Source organism: Bidens hawaiensis, unplaced genomic scaffold, assembly GCF_021521415.1.
Source record: "Bidens hawaiensis isolate Kalapana, Puna unplaced genomic scaffold, B.hawaiensis_p1.1 tig00015924_1, whole genome shotgun sequence".
NCBI classification, from domain to species: domain Eukaryota; kingdom Viridiplantae; phylum Streptophyta; class Magnoliopsida; order Asterales; family Asteraceae; genus Bidens; species Bidens hawaiensis.
The window spans coordinates 228,027-247,500 of record NW_027492431.1 but is presented as its reverse complement, the minus strand read 5'-3'; the positions used below and the strand labels follow the sequence as shown (position 1 = coordinate 247,500).

General features: G+C 40.7%; 2 non-coding genes and 2 pseudogenes across 3 annotated transcripts; 1 reads left to right on the top strand and 3 right to left on the bottom strand.

Moving 5' to 3' along the window:
- LOC143550114 (protein SEEDLING PLASTID DEVELOPMENT 1-like) overlaps window positions 1-5,375 on the bottom strand; it is a 6,860-nt pseudogene extending 1,485 nt beyond the window's left edge.
- A 2,059-nt stretch (window positions 5,376-7,434) lies between these two features.
- LOC143550113 (transcription factor TCP4 pseudogene) lies at window positions 7,435-9,322 on the top strand (annotated as a pseudogene). Its single transcript, XR_013138268.1, has 2 exons — window positions 7,435-8,939; window positions 9,023-9,322. The product of XR_013138268.1 is annotated as a transcription factor TCP4 pseudogene (transcript).
- Window positions 9,323-11,582: 2,260 nt separating this feature from the next.
- On the bottom strand, window positions 11,583-11,656 carry TRNAI-UAU (transfer RNA isoleucine (anticodon UAU)). Its single transcript has one exon. It is a non-coding gene; the product is annotated as a tRNA-Ile (tRNA).
- A 4,720-nt stretch (window positions 11,657-16,376) lies between these two features.
- Window positions 16,377-16,450, bottom strand: TRNAI-UAU (transfer RNA isoleucine (anticodon UAU)). The gene has a single exon. It is a non-coding gene; the product is annotated as a tRNA-Ile (tRNA).
- Between the last annotated feature and the right edge of the window lie 3,024 nt (window positions 16,451-19,474).

Sequence of the window (19,474 nt, the reverse complement as noted above, 5' to 3'; positions counted from 1 at the left end):
TCAGTTTTGGTTTCGCGTGTACTTAAAACCGAAAAAACTGAACAGATGTTTATAACCAAATCGAACCTGTAAAACTAATCACGGGTAGTAGGGTTGTGCTTAAAACCAAAACAAGCTACCTGTAACCGAAATAACCTACATACCTGAAGCGAAATAACAGAATCCGGCCTAAAACCAACAGTTCGATTTTATACTTTTTCAAAAACAAATTTCCAGTTCCGTTTTGGTTACGCGTGTAACGAAAAGACCTAACCGACATTTATAACCAAAATATGTTTAGGCCCAACGCTTTTAGACCCAAAATCATTACTTTGGACCATTTTTTCCGGCCAAAAATTTAGGGCCAAATATCAAAACCGGGGCTGACCCCATTGTGAAAACCGAAAAAAGAACACAGACTGAACAGATTTTAAAAACCTAAAAACCAAAATATTGGTTTTTCATTCGATTTGACCCATATAAAAAAGGACCCGTTTCAACCCGTTATCCAATCCGCCCATCATGCCACTTATAATAAACAAACAAAGACGAAAACGAACCAGCAAGAATCGCATCAATGGTTGCTTCCAAACTACCATGAACTCTCAACTCAACTCTAGAAATAATCTCAACCGCACAATCAAACGTTGAAGGGCCTTTTCTCTCCAACACTGATTTCTGCACACCCCGTCGGTTCACCTCTTCATCTCCTAGTGTCACACTCTTAACAACCCCATATTATTAATTCCAAAACGAAGATATACATACAAAAATAATAATAACTGAAATACCTGTATTCCTCCAACAAGCATATCCAATGAAGGATTCATCACTAAATTCTCAATGGTAATACCGTGAGCGGTTGCAACTAACTGAATCCCACGTTGTGCAATTGTGCTTGCAGCTGCTGCTTCAAGTTTTGTACCGATTTCATCGATTACTATCACTTGAGGCATATGGTTTCAACTGCTTCTATTAATACCTAGATTATATCAAACATCAATATTTAACAACCTAGTATACATGTTTGGAAACATACATAATATGCACAATTTAAGAAAATTATATTATTGTCCCACATTAGTTGTTTTACTCTAGATGTTATTCTTCACTACTAAGTGTGTAAACGAGCTTAAACAAGCCCAAGCTTGAGCCTAAGGATAAGCTCGATTAATAAACGAGCCCGAGTAGGCATGTGAGCCTAAATGAACGTTTCTACTATATAACTTTTGTAACATATTATATATATAATTACATAATTATTATTATATACATAATTATATAAAAAATAATTAAATAATTAATATTTGTGTTGTAATATAATTTATAACTATAATAAATATATATAATAAGAAAAAAGCTATAAATATATATAATAAATTAATAAATAACAATAAAGAAGCTGAGCTTGAGCTTGAAAATTCACTCACAACCCGAGCTCGAGCTTTAGCATTAACGTTTGAAGCCATCTGAGATCAAGCTTGATTATTTACTTTATAGCTAGAGCTCGAAACGAGCCAAGCTCGAGCTTGAGCTCTCATATAAACTAGATGAGCTTGGCTCGGCTCTTCTACACCCCTATTCATTACCTTATGTTGCATGTGTTGGGTTCGTAGGCCTTGTTGGCCCGGTTTATTATATGAAGTCAAAAGAGGAGACGGGTGTGTGGGCGGTCGGGCCCAAGCCCAGCCCGGTTTAGATTTCTTGCATAATAATTTACTAACCCTAGTTCAGTCTCTATATAAACAACATTATGTACTTGTAATATTGGTCACTCAATAAAGATATACCTAGTTGCCACCCGTGGACGTAGGTCAGTTTAGACCGAACCACGTTAAATCCTCGTGTTCGTTTACTGCTTTCGTGTCGTGTTCAGTTCGTGTGTGCGTTTAATCCTAACAAGTGGTATCTAGAGCTTAGGTTCGAATCACACGAAGAACACGGTGAACCAGTTCCGCGTGTCGCCGCCGCACCAGTGATCGGGGCTAGGGTTCCGCCGCGTTACCGCTAACTGCTGCTAGGGTTTCGCTGCCACCAGTTGCCACAGGTCAGATTCAGGTTGTCGATCTAGGTTTTCGGTGTTGGCAGCTAGCCGACGTATCCAGCAATCGACCGGAAGGTTGAAAAGAAGGCAGAAGTTTTGCGAGTCGAGATCCTACTTTGCAAAGTACGAGTCAATAACAGCGAATCAAGATCCTATTTTCGTTGAAGAACAGTTTCAAGTCAGAAGAAATTTAAAGAAACTTAGAACCAGTGCCAACCGCGTTTGTCAGGTTTATCGTTTCAGTTTAAAGTTTCGGTTTCTGATTTACAGTTCGTTATTCCGCTGCACGTTAAATAGGTTGATTGTTTAACAGAGTTCAGTAGAACAATCGTTAAGTTCAGGCTCGTGTTGCTGTGTCTGTCTCTGTTTTTTTTATCCAGTTTTTCGTTTTAGTCATTGTTATGGCAGAAGACGGAAAGGTTTCGATACAGAAGTTTGACGGACAGAAGTTCAGTTGGTGGAAGATGCAGATTGAGGCACTACTTTGTCAGAAAGACTTGGATGTAGTGTTCGAGGATGAAAAACCAGAAAAGTTGTCAGAAGCAGATTGGAAGAAGTTAGACAAGAAAGCTAGGGCTTGTATTACATTGTCGTTGTCGGAAGATGTGGCGTTTAACGTCATGAAAGAAACCACAGCCCGTGGTATGATGGACGCACTATCCAACATGTATGAGAAGCCTTCGGCAGCGAATAAGGTCTATCTTATCAGAGAGCTAGTGACAACTCGAATGAAAGAGGGTGGGTCAGTTACAACTCATATCAATAATCTTAATTCGATCTTGTCCCGCTTAGTGTCAGTTGACATTAAGTTTGATGATGAAGTTCAAGGCCTCTTGTTATTATCCTCTTTGCCCGACAGTTGGTCGCAAACAGTGACTACAGTTTATAGTTCGTCTACAAATATTACTTTCGATGGGATTCGAGATCTGATTCTGGGAGAAGATTCAAGACGCAGAAGTTCAGGTGAATCATCAGGCAATATGCTAGTCACAGAAGGTAGAGGTAGGGGAAAACAGCGAGGCAGTGGGAGCAGGAAGAGGAGTCAGTCTAAGACTCGTAAGGATATTGAATGTTGGGGTTGTAAAGAGAAAGGACACTTCAGGAATCAGTGTCCGAATGGTAAGAAAGAGGTGAACGTTACAGAAGACGACACAGATGACGGGGTCAGTAGTGATGAGGCTTTGGTTTGTAGTGTTGAGAGTAGCGTTGATGCTTGGGTGATGGATTCTGGTGCATCGTTTCATGCCACTCACTGTAGTGAAACGATGAAGAATCTTAAATTTGGGGATTTTGGAAAGGTTCGACTAGCGAATGATGATATTTTAGAGGTTACGGGTATGGGAGACGTTGATTTGATAACTTCAGCCGGTACTTCTTGGACTTTGAAAGACGTGAGGGTTATTCCAAGTTTGAAGAAACGTTTGATTTCAGTTGGGCAGTTGGATGACCAAGGGCACGATGTTAAGTTCGGGAATGGGCAGTGGAAAGTAGTCAAAGGGAATCTCGTGGTTGCTCGTGGCAAGAAAATGGGTTCGTTGTATATGGTCGATATGTCACCGAAAGGAGTGGATCCAGTTTTGGCGAAAGACAAAGTCCGGTTCACAGAATCTCGTGGGCAGAAGAAGGTTCGTTTTGCAAGTAACAAACCCAGAGCCAAAGTGAAGATTCAGGATGAACGAGCTAGGAAGGTTAAATCAGTTGGGGGACATCGTGACAGTGGGAGCACAGGTCGTGTTTCAGTTACAGTTCCAGGTCGACAGTGGATTAAGAAAACCAGTATTCCAGCTGTAAAAGTCTCTCCAATGAATTACTTGCTGAATATGGAGAGTGCTTGCTCTCAGGTTATCTCAGGATCCGGTAGTTCGTTACAGTGGGAGCCGGTAGGGACAGAGAACGGGTCAGGGGCAGTTTCAGCCATGACTGACGTGTTGGAGCTCCGGGGAGCTTCAACGGGCCTTCAGGTTAATTGATGAGAGGGCGGTGGCAACTAGAAGAAGTTTAATGTTCAGATTACAGAAGTACAATCAGGAGTGCAGACGAGAGTACTCAAGGCCTCCGAGTGGGAGATTGTTGGGTTCGTAGGCCTTGTTGGCCCGGTTTATTATATGAAGTCAAAAGAGGAGACGGGTGTGTGGGCGGTCGGGCCCAAGCCCGGCCCGGTTTAGATTTCTTGCATAATAATTTACTAACCATAGTTCAGTCTCTATATAAACAACATTATGTACTTGTAATATTGGTCACTCAATAAAGATATACCTAGTTGCCACCCGTGGACGTAGGTCAGTTTAGACCGAACCACGTTAAATCCTCGTGTTCGTTTACTGCTTTCGTGTCGTGTTCAGTTCGTGTGTGCGTTTAATCCTAACAGCATGTCACAATCAGGAACTTGCATCCGTCGAGCATTCCCTATACCTGCATGCGGGATATCACCGTCTCCACCAATTTCATTTGAAGTATCAACAATCATTACACGCTTATTATAATCATTTGCAAGCATTCGCGCTACATCCCTACAATACACAATTGCAGGTCAAACAAACATAAACTTGCTATTAGAAATACTTTGAACAACAAATATACAAAATGTTTAAACCTGATAATAGTTGTTTTTCCAACTCCTGGAGGTCCAATAAGCAACAAAGAAGCCCCGTCTTTAACCAAATCTTGCAACAACTTCGCACTTCCGGATACCGCTCGATCCACACGACACGTTAGCCCGATGATCGTCCCCTTCCGGTTTCTAATAGCGCTTATCCGGTGCAAAGTCCTACTAATTCCCGCTCGATTATCGATAGCAAAATCACCAACCTAAAACAATTTATCCTCATTAAGACAATAGGTCGAACACTTGGTGTGCAATAATCAAAACAACAACACTTACCAACGAAATCGCGTGTTCAAGGTCATCAACCGTGATCAAATTATCCGACAACACAAAATCACCCGACGGAAACCGAGCCAAGGGTTTCCGGCCCAAATCCATAACCACTTCAATCAATTGATGAAGCTCGTGATGCTCGTTAACCCTCCGTCGCATCTCCTCCGGCAACAGCCTCAACATGCGCCCTAATTCCATGTCAAACTCTTCTTCGGTCGAAGTTAAAGTAAACTCCGAGTTAGAACATGGGCAAGGTGTGTACCCATGGCTCCTGTGAATGATATTGTTTGATAGTTTACAGCGATGGTGAAGATGAACGAATTTGGGTGTTGATAATAATTTGAGCAGTTGGGTTTGGGAGCCCGAGTGGGTTTTGGGGTGTGGAGAGATGGATTGTAAAGGTAGACACAGCATGTTTGGATTTTGGCGCCAAATGCAGCGAGTGGTTAAGTGTGGTGGTTGAATGAAGCTGGATTGAAGGAGTCTGACAGAAATTAGTCAATTACTTATAGTTATACCCCCTTAAGTTTTGTATTCTTTTTATATATATACTGGCTTATAGCAAAAGGCTAGAGACGAATATTACAAGAGAATAAACTTGGGAAAATAATGACGATGAAAAGTAACACCAATTGACTCATTCTAACCATAATGTGATTACGATATGAAAGGAATGTTGTTGAAAACGATATTGTTCTTAGCTTTTCACATAAACTGCATAACAACTATTAGGCTATGTGTTTCGGGCGATATGGAGAACGGTTTTGACCCTATACCGATACTGTGCAGCTACACCAGTCGGGCCCGGCAAAGAGGGCAGGAAGGGGAGTGGGGGTCAGACAATGGGCGGTATTGGGGAATTTGTTGGAGGGCCTTTCTTTTAGCGGTAATATTACCGATCCGGATAAAATAAAATTAATTAATTAATTTATATAACTCACATCTTCTTCAACACACATTTTCTTCTTCTCATCCAATAAACAAACAATATTTTCCTCTAAAAAAATCAAATCCTCAACTTTCCACAACCATAAATCCAAACTCAAGCCCGAGCTCGAACCATAACCGGATTCCAAACCCGATCGACGAGATCCATCACAAATTTGGTGGTCTCAGTTGCTTTTAAATAATCTATCGCATCTAGATTCGGCTATGCGGGATTTTTTTCCAGAGGGGGAGGGGGGGTTGGGAGAGGATGGCAAAATCCTAACCAAATATGCGAACAGGGATGACAAATAGATTTATTTTAGTTAATTTATGTTGTTTCATGTTTCTATTAGTTTTTATGTTTTTTTATCTTATTTTATTTAAGTATTGTTATATTATTATTTGTGTTAGTTAAAAAAAAGTCTGGGCTTTAAACCACAACGGGGCAACATGGCATAGGGGCTTCAAAGCCCATCCACATTCCACAACACATAGCCTTACGATACTTCAAATGAAATTGACAGGTTACATTTTTTACATCAGTATGTGAGTATTACTCCCTCCGTCCCGGTCAAAGTGTCTTAGTTTGAAAAACACAAAGTTTAAGGTAGATTAAATGATTGTTTTCTTTGCTTACCAAATGACAATAATGCCCTTGAAAATTGGGTCCATCAATATTGTTTATTAATTTAGTTGTGTGTGTATAAGGGTAAACTTGGAAATCGGCTAATAAATTTTAAAATTGAACATTTGTAATGAGACAAATAAAAAAGGAAATGTGAACACTTTTAATGGGACTAAGAGAGTATAATTTAATGAATTTTGCGCTTGATCATGTGATGCATGATAACCTAGATGTTGAATTAGTAAGAAACTAAACACAAGTAAAGATTCATACATAACGGGATGCTAATGGGTTGTTGTAAGTTCAAGGAGAGTGCTCCTCCCACCCTAACATCATTTTCGCTTAGGTGTTTTTGATCTTTCATGGGGGAAGAGAAGGATAAAGCAACCAATGTGGAGTAGAGAGTGACAAGAAACATTTGTATGAAAGAAGATCCATAAACGGTTATTGTGAAACAAAAAGGGTATTTGATAGAAAAGACGGGTAACACAAGGCAACCCGACTTGATCACGTTCGTGAGGAATCCATACGGGATGCTCTAATGATATCATCGATCATACATGCCTTCATTTCCCCCTTTTTTTTTATTTTAACGTTTCACTCCTTCGCAATAAATAAAGTTAAATCTATAAACTTAATTTTTTATTGTATTTAATATTTCTTCTATTTAACCAGTATAATAATACACAAGTATCTAATCTTTAAAGTAATAAAGCAACAAGCAATTAGGGATGCGAACGAGCTAAGCCAAGCTCGAGTTTTACACTACTCAACCTCCTCACTTTGAGCCTTCAATTGATCTGATCTCGAGTAGCTAGTTACAGTTCGACTAATACAAGTAATAAAATAATAATTAATTAACCTCACTTAAATATGTTAAATCTTTTTCTTACACAATTCCGATGCCAGACTTCTCTTTCTTTCTTTCTTGTAGGCCCCCAATATTAATAATGTATTCCTTTTCAAAACCCCCTCCAAATATCATGTGTTACTGTTCACAACCACCACAAACCCACCCCCACCACCTACACTGCACTATCCCAATTTACTCTACAACCACAGCCACAGGTACTCTATGATTCAAAAGCCTGCTTTTCATTACAGAAACAGTTAAAGATCATATGGGTTAGCCTGCAATTCAGATCAATTTATATTTTACCTTTTTAGGCTTTCTTCTTTTCTTCTTGTCATGCATAGCATCAGCAGCAGCCCTTTTTGGGATTATAACCAATTGCAGCATCAATCAATATTCTTCTCAATTTTGCCACAAACAAATAACAAGTTTTATCAGTATTATTATTATTCTTTTCATGTATAGCTGCATCTGAACATGCTCCCAACCTGCCGGAACAAATGGAACAAAATGATCACCACCATCACCACCATAACCACCAACTCCACCACCAGCCAAGACCGTCGAGACAGGGGTTAACAAACACCGGCGGCGGTGGGAAGATTGTGGAAGTTAACGGTGGTCACATTGTACGGTCCACCGGTCGGAAAGACAGACACAGCAAGGTGTGTACGGCCAAAGGAACCAGAGACCGCCGTGTACGGCTGTCGGCTCACACCGCTATTCAATTCTACGACGTACAAGACCGCCTTGGTTATGATCGGCCCAGTAAAGCCGTTGATTGGCTTATTAATAAAGCTAAAGCTTCAATTGACGAGCTTGCAGAGCTTCCGCCGTGGAAACCCACCGCCGGTTTGAATCTTGATCAAAACCCTAATCATGAAAGCTTGAATCATCGTCGATTGAGTGATTTGGAGGAACACCCAGATGATGATTTTGTTGATATTCAAATGGGTAGTAATCAGAATTCGAGTTTTTTGCCTGCTTCTCTTGATTCGATCAAATCTTTTTTTCCGGCGGGTGGTTCGTCAACTCCGGCAGGGAATAATAATGATAATATTAATAATAATAACAACTCTTCCGGCATGCAATTTCACCACAGTTTTCCACAATCGGAGCTAATTTCAAGACCCGGTAACCAGAATCAAGATCTGAAGCTTTCTCTTCAATCATTTCAAGATCCGATTTCACACCACCAAACCGGACAAGGCAATAATAATAATAATAATAATAATATGTACTTTGACGGCGGTTCCAATTGGCCGGAAAACAGTGGGTTTAGTGGATTTGTGTTTAGTTCGCCAGCGACACAAACGACGCCGTTTATGCAGCCGTTATACGGTCATCCAACAAACAGTCGATTGTTTAGTTACATTTCTCAGAGGGGACCCCTTCAGTCCAGCAACACACCTCCGGTTCGTGCCTGGGTCGACCCGCCCATCGATCAACATCCGACCCTGGCTTACTTTCCCGGGTTCAGTTCCGGGTTGGGTGGGTTTTCCGGGCAGCATTTTCCTGCACGAACCAGAGATGATGAAGAGGAACACGATGGCGTATCCGATAAGCCGTCCTCTGCTTCCTCCGACTCGCATCATTGATTTATCTTCGTTTGTTAAACTCGTCTCTCGAAAGGGTTGGTTCCTATTTTGATTCACTTTTATAATTTTTGTACTTCTTGTCAATTTTAATTTTTATGAATTTTAACAACAATTGCAGGATGGTATCGCAGCTATATGATGAGAAGAACGAATTCGAGTTTGATTTAGCTTGTACTTTATTTCTATTTTTCATGTTTGAATTGAGCTACTTGTTGGCTTTAGACTTTGTTTGTGTTAAACTATATGTTTTCTATATCTACAATTTGTATGTCCAAGCCTATGTTTCTTAAATTGTAATTTGGTTCTTCATAAACTTAGATCAATGCAATCTTGATTTTGCCCTTGTATATCATAACATTATAGTATATGCTAACCGACATCAGTTTTTCAAGTGTGTGTGGTGCATTAGGGTTACTCGACCCCATTATCCGACACTTGGTTATGCTCCTGAACATGGTAAGAGTTTAGGATGATAGCATAAAGCGGGGTTAAGGGGTTGCTTTACTACATTCAGGCGCGCACAACATGTTCTGGTTATCTAGTTTGTGGTCCAATTATGTGTCCCCGGCTCTGGTGCAACCTTGCTAGAGAATTTTAGATTTGGTCATGTGGATTCTAAACGTGGTCCTAATGATGATAATAATAGTAATAATAACATGGTGAAATTCGAACGATACTATTAGTGCCTACCAAAAGAATATAGTGAGAAAAACTGTATGAGTTTAACCTCATTGTTCTCATCTTCGTCACTGCTCGGATTTCTGGGAACAACTTCGGGTGGTAAACATTTTCGTGGCTTCTTATGTTATGATAATTTAGCCTCGATTTTGACCTTGAAAGCTGCAATGGATGTTTATGTTTTAAGAACAAGATTGTGATCTTTGCAACAATCCATGTTACTAGAAAAAGGCCTAAATTGGATTCTATTGTGGACATTTTGAATCATTTTCTGGATCAAAACATCCTTATGTTTATTTTGGTTGCGTTGTAAAAGTTAGATATTCTAAGCAAACTGTATAGTAAATTTGTCTAATAATTTTATATTTTCACTATAGGATTTATATGCATTATGGTGAACATAAAAATTAATTAAGTAAATGGCATAACGCACACCATTGAGGACAATCTCGCGTTTAGATGATGTTATGCTATGTGATGTGAACTAACTAAAAAGTGCATTACACTTCGTCACGTAGATAATAGGTTTTAGCTAACCCTCCATTTAGCTATCACGTTGTTGTTTAACTAGTATTTAAATAAAAGAAAAAAGAAAACAAAAATAAATGTGTGTGTGAGATTGGTGGAGAGATAAAGGTGGTGCCCGCAATGAAGATGATGGTGTAGTTTAGCGGTGTCAAGAGAGCTGAAATGCCCGCCACCCATCCACACAAACAATCACACGCACAACGCCCACAAGGCATGTTCTTACAATTTACAACCTCTATGCGAGCATAGTTATTACAATAAATTGTTATAATACAATTTGTGAATTGTGGAAAGTACTTCCATTGAAGATTGAGCTTATGATGAAAAGGAAGCCTGTCAATAAATGGTCCCTATCTTCAAACTTAAATGTTTTTATTTTTTTTTTGTAATTTGTTTTATATAAAGAAAAAGGACGAGTCGTTTGGCGATAAAGACCATTGCTGGTACTTCTTTATGGTTGATGAGGACTTGTCATTGGAACAAAATACTACTCTTTTTTGGCTACATTTTTAGCCCACTATACATTGAATACATATCATACGCCGTTTCCGGTAGGAGAGTTATTTTTAGGTTATTAACATCCAAAACATTAATATATTTGGATGAGGAGTATATCCGTTCGTATAAGTATACATCATAATTACCCAACATATACATATAATAACACCATTATAATAAATAAGCAAGTGTATAATCACACAATATCTATATGTACCCAACCTTAAATCAACAAGTTGATAATTACGCCTACAACTGTACAACATATAATTATAAATGTGCAACATATGTATATAATTATGCAACCTTATATTAGTCGTATTTATGTGTTATAAACAAAATCGTTTGATTTTATATGTTAATATTAGACTCAAATTAAAGATGTTGATTTTATATGTTAATGTGAAATATAAGATTGATACAAAAAAATAAATAAAAAATCTACATCGTAACAAATACATAGGTTTGCTTTTGTATTCTCTTAGTTATAATATTCCCCCAAAATGGTACAAATTCATAATTTTTTTATCCAACCCACTTGAAATAAAAACTCAAATCGGGTGTAAACAAGTTAGCTACCCTTTCTAGCCACGTGTGAATTATTAAACTGTATGTCCGATAATTTGGGCTAGCTAAAAGCTTGAAACAAGCCGAGTTCGAACTTCCACTTTTAGACATAAAGCTCAAGTTGGCTTCAGCACACGTAGTTTGGACTCGAGTAGCAGAAAATACTTGGCCAGTTAGCCATAACTTTTGTAATACCGGCACGCACACTTGATTTATAGAACAAATTGTGGCTGAAACAATCAAAGATTGATAGAAAACTTGCAATTTAGATACATTCAAAAGTGAAATCTTCAAAGAAAAATATGAACTTAATAACACCAAATGAAGCTTAAAGATACGACACCGTTGAAGCAATTTTAAAACATTGCCAAGATAATGAAATGTATGCCATATCGGTTATTAGTTGATGGTCCCGGCGGGGCTCGAACCCGCGACCTTCGGCTCATAAGACCAACGCTCTAACCAACTGAGCTACGGGACCTTCTGTTTTTTGAGGACAAGCTAGTTTATATTGTTTGAATAGTGTGATTGTTGTTTGTAGAACATCCAAGCAAATTTATAAAATGATTGCTGTGTGTTAAAATTTTACTCGTGTGGTTAACTAAAAGTCTAAAAGGGTACATTTAAATTATACATTTGACAGTTAAGTATTGCCATTTAAGTACTTTAAAAGTATTGCCTTTAGTAGTCACCAACTGTTGTTAGAAAATGTTTGTAACCAACTAACCATCATCAGGATTTCAAAAGTTTTAAAAGATTTAAAGGTTTTACCGGTTCTTAATTCTTTGATTAACCACTTTTGTGACAATATTCCTGCTATCTCTATATCTAATAACCTCGTTTTTATAACCGGTTTAAGCACTTTAAAATAGACATACATTTCTACAAACACAAAATGAATCAAGTGTCATCAAAACTTTTACCTTTGTAACAGATTGAACTTGTTTCATACGTTTGCTAGTTGCATTAACCGTATATTAAAAATATTAGTCTAATTCAGCAAATAAACAGTTTTATTTTCCCATTTTGATTTATTTTGTTTGGTTCTTTTTTAGTTGGAGGCTCATGGATGGACGTTGTACAAATTACAAAAGATTAATTGTTGGGCCCTTGCTGTTTATTAAGGTTTAGCTATTGGGCTTTTAGTATATATTCATGTCTTGAAGCCCAAAGGCTTAGAAGTTATTCGGTATGGAACTCGAGTTCAAGGAGTTCTTGCTCTGTCTAACAAAGCAAACTCATAAAATATTCGGTGTTAAATTTGCTTTCTTGATAGTAAAGCATTTGAGTTTGGGTTCATAAATCCTTGCTCACTGTCGAATCACGAAACGAATCTAACCTGATCCATGACGATGTTTCCACGGATTTTCGAGATGAACGAAACACTTCTTGATCTTCTTCTTCAGCGGCTGCGCCTGTGACCTGCAATGGTTTCGGGGGTGTGGAGGCGACTACTAAGATATCCTGAGGATTTCTTGTTCACAGACACAAAAAGTGGTGGTGGCTCTTACTGAGCATGACCCATGATAGACCTCCTTATATAGAGTCTCATGGCCACCATCATGGTACCCTAATGGGCCTAGCCCAGTTAGGGTTACCTCCGCAAAACCCCCTCGGCCCAATAACATTGTATTAGTCCATGCGATAAAATATGCCAAACATAATAGATTTAGGGTCGTAGAACCGGGTTTTAGTACCATACCCCTACAAGCCCCCCAAGTCCAGTGTTGCTTCTGGGCGCGCAAGCGTCTAGGTGGAGCGCTGGACTTTATAAGGTGTGAGGCGATTTTTTCCCCTTTTCTTTGGCCTTGTCTTTATTGTCTTTTGAGTTTTGAGAGGTTTTCTTCATGATGGTGACATGTTGTAATAAAAGCCTGCGCGCGAGGCGACTTACGAGCTATAATAATAATGAAGCTTGCGCGTGAGGCGACTTACGAGCTATAATAATAACGGAGCTTGCGCGCATGGCGACTTATGAGCTGTAATAATAATGAAGCTAGCGCGAGAAGCGACTTACGAGCTAAAATACTAATGAAGCTAGCGCGAGAAGCGACTTACGAGCTAAAATAATAATGAAGCTAGCGCGAGAAGCGACTTACGAGCTAAAATAATAATGAAGCTGGCGCGAGAGGCGACTTACGAGCTAAAATAATAATGATGCCTGCGCGCGAGAGGCGACTTACGAGCTTTGAGAATAATAATTAAGCTGGCGCGCGGGGCGACTTACGAGCTGAGAATAATAAAGCCTGCGCGCGAGGGGCGTCTTACGAGCTGTAGCATAATAAAGCTTGCGCGTGAGGCGTCTTACGAGCTAAGAATAATAAAAGCCTGCGCGCGAGAGGCGTCTTACGAGCTTTGAGAATAATAATGCCTGCGCGCGAAACGCGACTTACGAGCTAAGAACAATAATTGAGCTGGCGCGTGAGGCGACTTACGAGCTTGTATAATAATGAAGCTGGCGCGCAAGGCGACTTACGAGCTATAATAATAGAGCCTGCGCGAGTGGCGTCTTACGAGCTGAGAATAATAAAAGCCTGCGCGCGAGGGGCGTCTTACAAGCTGTAGCATAATAAAGCCTGCGCATGAGGCGTCTTACGAGCTAAGAATAATAAAAGCCTGCGCGCGAGAGGCGTCTTACGAGCTTTGAGAATAATAATGCCTGCGCGAGAGGCGACTTACGAGCTGGTGAATAAAAAAGCCTGCGCGTGAGGCGACTTACGGGCTGTAAGAATAATAACAGCTTGCGTGCGAAGCGTCTTATGAGCTGTGTGAATAATAAAGCCAGCGCGTGAGGCGACTTACGGGCTGTAAGAATAATAACAGCTTGCGCGCGAGGCGTCTTATGAGCTGTGAATAATAAAGCCAGCGCGTGAGGCGACTTACGGGCTGTAAGAATAATAACAGCTTGCGCGCGAGGCGTCTTATGAGCTGTGAATAATAAAAGCCTGCGCGTGAGGCGACTTACGGGCTGTAAGAATAATAATAGCTTGCGCGCGAGGCGTCTTATGAGTTGTAATAATAGTGGAGCTTGCGCGTGAGGCGGCTTACGAGCTACTTTATGTCACGCGCCACGTGCAGATGTTGCATGCACGTGCGCGTAGACTTTGGTTTTGTGTTATGCGCCACGCGCAGATGTTGCGTGCGCGTGCGTGTAGACTGTGACATGTGCGAGCATGTGATGCGTAAGCATGTGATGCTTAAGCATGTGTAATATGCGTGAGCATATGTGATGCGTGAACATATGGTATGAGGATTTCCAACCCCTAAGTTTGGCGTGTAGCCATATGGGATCAGGATTCCCAACCTTGCAGTTTGGCGCGTAGCCATATGGGATATTAGGAGGATTCCCAACCTTGGCGCGTAGCCATATGGGATATTAGGAGGATTCCCAACCTTGAAGTTTGGCGCATAGCCATATGGGATATTAGGAGGATTCCCAACCTTGAAGTTTGGCGCGTAGCCATATGGGATATTAGGAGGATTCCCAACCTTGAAGTTTGGCGCGTAGCCATAGGGGATATTAGGAGGATTCCCAACCTTGGCGCGTAGCCATATGGGATATTAGGAGGATTCCCAACCTTGAAGTTTGGCGCGTAGCCATATGGGATATTAGGAGGATTCCCAACCTTGGCGCGTAGCCGTATGGGATATTAGGAGGATTCCCAACCTTGAAGTTTGGCGCGTAGCCATATGGGATATTAGGAGGATTCCCAACCTTGAAGTTTGGCGCGTAGCCATTTGGGATATTAGGAGGATTCCCAACCTTGGCGCGTAGCCATATGGGATATTAGGAGGATTCCCAACCTTGAAGTTTGGCGCGTAGCCTGATGCGCACATGCACGGCTGCGGAGCGAGAACCCCCGAGCGTGCGTACATGGCGGCGGAAGTCTAGTAACTTCTGGATCTGCAATTTAAGAGTCAGATCTGCAACTTTAGACCTAAAATCCAGGTCTGTAATCTAGACCTAGATCTGTAAATCAGATCTGGACAGATCTGAAGATTCGAAGCAGATTTAAAACCATCACAGATTCGGAGATCCTGAATCACAGATTCACAGATTCGGAGATCTGATCATTCGAATCACGGATTTTCCTTCTTGCCAAGATCTGGAAGCCTCTTTTTAGATCTATGGATCTTTTTGAGCTTTAAATAGAACAAGCTTTGAAGCCTTTTTCTGTAAACTTCCAGATCTGCGTTTTTCTTGGGAGAGATCTGACAGCCGAGATGAAGATCGAAGGGCAGTTCGTTGCCGTCCCACGGATGGCGCCAATGTCGAATCACGAAACGAATCTAACCTGATCCATGACGATGTTTCCACGGATTTTCGAGATGAACGAACCACGTCTTGATCTTCTTCTTCAGCGGCTGCGCCTGTGACCTGCAATGGTTTCGGGGGTGTGGAGGCGACTGCTAAGATATCCTGAGGATTTCTTGTTCACAGACACAAAAAGTGGTGGTGGCTCTTACTGAGCATGACCCATGATAAGGAGGTGGAGACCTCCTTATATAGAGTCTCATGGCCACCATCATGGTACCCTAATGGGCCTAGCCCAGTTAGGGTTACCTCCACAAAACCCCCTCGGCCCAATAACATTGTATTAGTCCATGCGATAAAATAGGCCAAACATAATAGATTTAGGATCGTAGAACCGGGTTTTAGTACCATACCCCTACACTCACTTTACAGATCTCAATTCACAAATTCATTTAAGTTGTGTCTTCAACATCATTAACTTAGATAGTTAGATGTCAACCTTGTATTTTCATCAACATCTTAAAGCTTGCTATGTTTTCACTAAGTGGCTTACATACAATCTAATAGACGTTTTAACTTCTCTCAGTTTATTGAAGCTTCATACTGATAACGACTGTTTCGTTTTGGCGAATAATCATAAAAATTGCATGTTAATTATGTTAGTCATGTTGGCTGGTCGGTTAGTTAAGTTGTTTGTCAAAAGCCATAGCAGTTATAGCTACTATGGCCTCAGCAATGAAAAATGTCCCAAAAACAGACGACCAACCAAAACCATAGTCAAGAATATTAACTAGACAAGGAAAAATGTATAGAGGGTAAAAGCAATGAAAGATGTATATAGACGAAAAGTGGTGAATGAGGCTTACAAAACTTGCTAAAAAGCATTGTTAGTCATATAAAGACAAACATTATAAAAGAATTAATAAACTCAATAACTTTAGGATGTTAGTCCCGGCGGGGCTCGAACACGCGACCTTCGGCTCATAAGAGCAACGCTCTAACCAACTGAGCTACGGGACTATTCAGTTAACTTTTAAAAACCTTTTTTCTAAGTATGTCTTGCTTTGAATTTTCAGACAAATAATAAACTGAATACTGTATCTTGACGTTTTACTTGTGAATTTCACTAGCCAGGTACACCAAAGTTATACATTCAAAGTAATATAATTTATAATTTTATATAATCATTTTTACTTTTAATCAAATTAAATTATGTCGTTTGTAATCAATCATACACGATCTATTAAATCCTATGTATCATCGTTACATATTGAACCAGAGGTTTATTTTGTAATGTTTCTCATGAGATTTAATATTTGAAACATAAATAAACAGAAAGGTTTCTACCAAAATGAAAATGCAAGACACAATGTATAACTTGTAAAACCTAACATATATTAAATTGATGTGGTCTTAACTCTTAAAAGCAAATGCATACCAATAACATTAACACCAGAATTATACTTCAAACCAGTTAATAAATCATCTTATTATGTTACATGTAGGCTCTAACTAGGGATGAGATCGGTATCGTACACACGCCCGAAAGTACCTGCATCGAATTTTATGGTACGGGTATGGGTACCTTAGGTGCGGTACTCGCTAATTTGGTACCACTTTGCTCTTTTTTAACACTAAACTTGGTACTGATATCGATACAGTATCGACAATCAATTATCTATAATATCAAAACCGTAATAGCACAACCAAAACCTTAATAACACAACCAAAGCAACTGGAACTAGGGTTTGATTGGAACTGGTGGTTTATAATCGACTGGAAATTAAGATTAAAAGATATAAGGCAATTAGGTTTTAAAAAGCCCGCGGGAAACCTTGAACCGCCTTATGATAAAAAAACACGGGTACGTTAAGTCGTGAGGTGTTGGAAATCCAAAATAAAAGCCCCTACATATTCTAAACGGGTACTGAGTACTCGTAATACCCGCACTTAAAATCAGTAAATCTAGGTACAAGTACCCGTTCAGAATAGACAAGTACAAAAGATACATGTATAGGTATTCTGAAAAAAAAAGTATATCATCCCCTAGCTCTAACTAATTGTGCCATTAATCCACTCAATTGTTGGAACATTTTTGATTAGCGACTCGACTAATAAACGTGGGTCAGGCAGGCGCGATATGGTATTGATGAATATTACATATTGAAGAGACGTGGATCGACTCACTGGTAGACGATCTACTTTCCTCGGGTGTGATTATGCAATTTCACCGATGGTTTCTCTTGGATCTGGGTTCTTCCACCTACAAAATGAACAGCACCGTCAACTTACCCCTCAGAAAGGGACAGAGGGGTCCTCTTTGGGGTAACCCTCCGGTGTGAGAATAAGTATTTGTGGAGAAGATAATAATATGTGAGAGTAAGGAAATCTGGAGAGTATTGCTTAATAGCTGAATACTCTGTGTGATTGTGTTACTGGCTGTAACTGTCTGTGATTGAATGTAATTGAATATGATTGAATGTGAATGAATGTCAATGAATGTCTGTCTCTCCTTGTGGAGTTGATGCTGTATTTATAGTGCTAGGGTTTCCACTGATTGGGCTCAGCCTTGTTGGCCTCCTCCAATTGCTCTGCGCCACGTGTCCTCTGGGACACCTGGCGCTTTCTCATTGGTTGTAATCACGTGGTAGCACATGTGTCATGCTGAGTTGTCGACCTTTCATTTGGCAGCTGTCAACATCAGCATATTCTTATTCCTTAAAAAGATACCTTCTGGAAGGTTGTCTGACGTGCACAATCAGGGTTGCCCTAATCCTGATTTGGATAAGGACGAGGTTGATTATGTGCCTGTGTGCGCCAATCCTGAGGATGCGCGAGGTCTTCTCTTTATTCTCACGCGCAGATGTTTCATGCGCAGATGTGATATGCGCCGCGCGCTGATGCGCCACGCGCATATGTGATATGCGTGAGCATATGTGTGCCTGGGCATATGATGCCTGAGCATGTGTGGTGCCTGGGCATATGATGCCTGAGCATGTGTGGTGCCTGGGCATATGATGCCTGAGCATATGTGATATGCGCCATGCGCGTAGGTTTTGGCTTAGTGCCTTCATAATGTCTTGATTTCAAGCTTCTTGTCTTTATCTTGTGGGTTGACCCGCCTTGCTCCGTGTTGAGGCGGGTACATACCTCTTCAAGCCCCCCCAGTCTAATGTGTGTCTTGTCTCGCGCGAGCGAGGTAAGATAGATGTTAGACTAAATAGTTTGCTCTGTTAATAGGTGTTTTGTCTTTTTCTTCTTATTATTCACCGTTGCGCGAAATTCTATCCTCTTGGTTGCAAACGAATCGTCCCTGGACGTGGTTGGTTGTTGCTGACGTGGGCCAGTGATGGAGACGTGTCAGGCCTTTCGTGTGCTCGAGGTGCTACAGTTGCCTTTCGTGTCCCCTCACATGCTGTCAGGGACACGTGTCGCGCTCGAGTTGGTCCGTTCCTGCGAGTGGTGGCGCATGTACTCTGGCAGCAGCCGTATAGTTTCCTTTCATGTCCCCTCACACAGTGTCAGGGACACGTGTCGCGCTCGCATTGGCCCAGACCTGCGAGTGGGGGCGCGTGAATTCCGTTCAGCACCAAAATTTCTCTCTCCTGGGCCTATAAAAGCCAGCCCTTAGAGTTTTTTTATCCTTCATCTTCTTGTTTATTCTTCTGAGCTTTTCTTTCTTTGTCTTCTGATTATCTTTGTTCTGCTTCCCAAATATCTGTTGTTCAGGAGCATCATTTGTTCTTTGTCACCGTTGTATGTCTGATAGCTCAGACGACACACTCACCCCCATACATTGCCGTAGAAAATCGTTAGTAATGTCTACATTGAAGAAGACCGGCAAGGGGAAGAAGGCTGCTGAGGTCTCATCGGAGGAGGTAGGGAGGACCAAGGCGGTGAAGAGGTGGAATGAAATCCCCTGCAAATTGAGGCAGGCTGATCTTGACAGCCTTATCGCCTCTCAGGGTTTTCCCACCCTGTTTGGCTGCATGTTGCATGGGGCCGGGCAAACGGCGGCGGACCCGCCTACCGGCTATATATCCC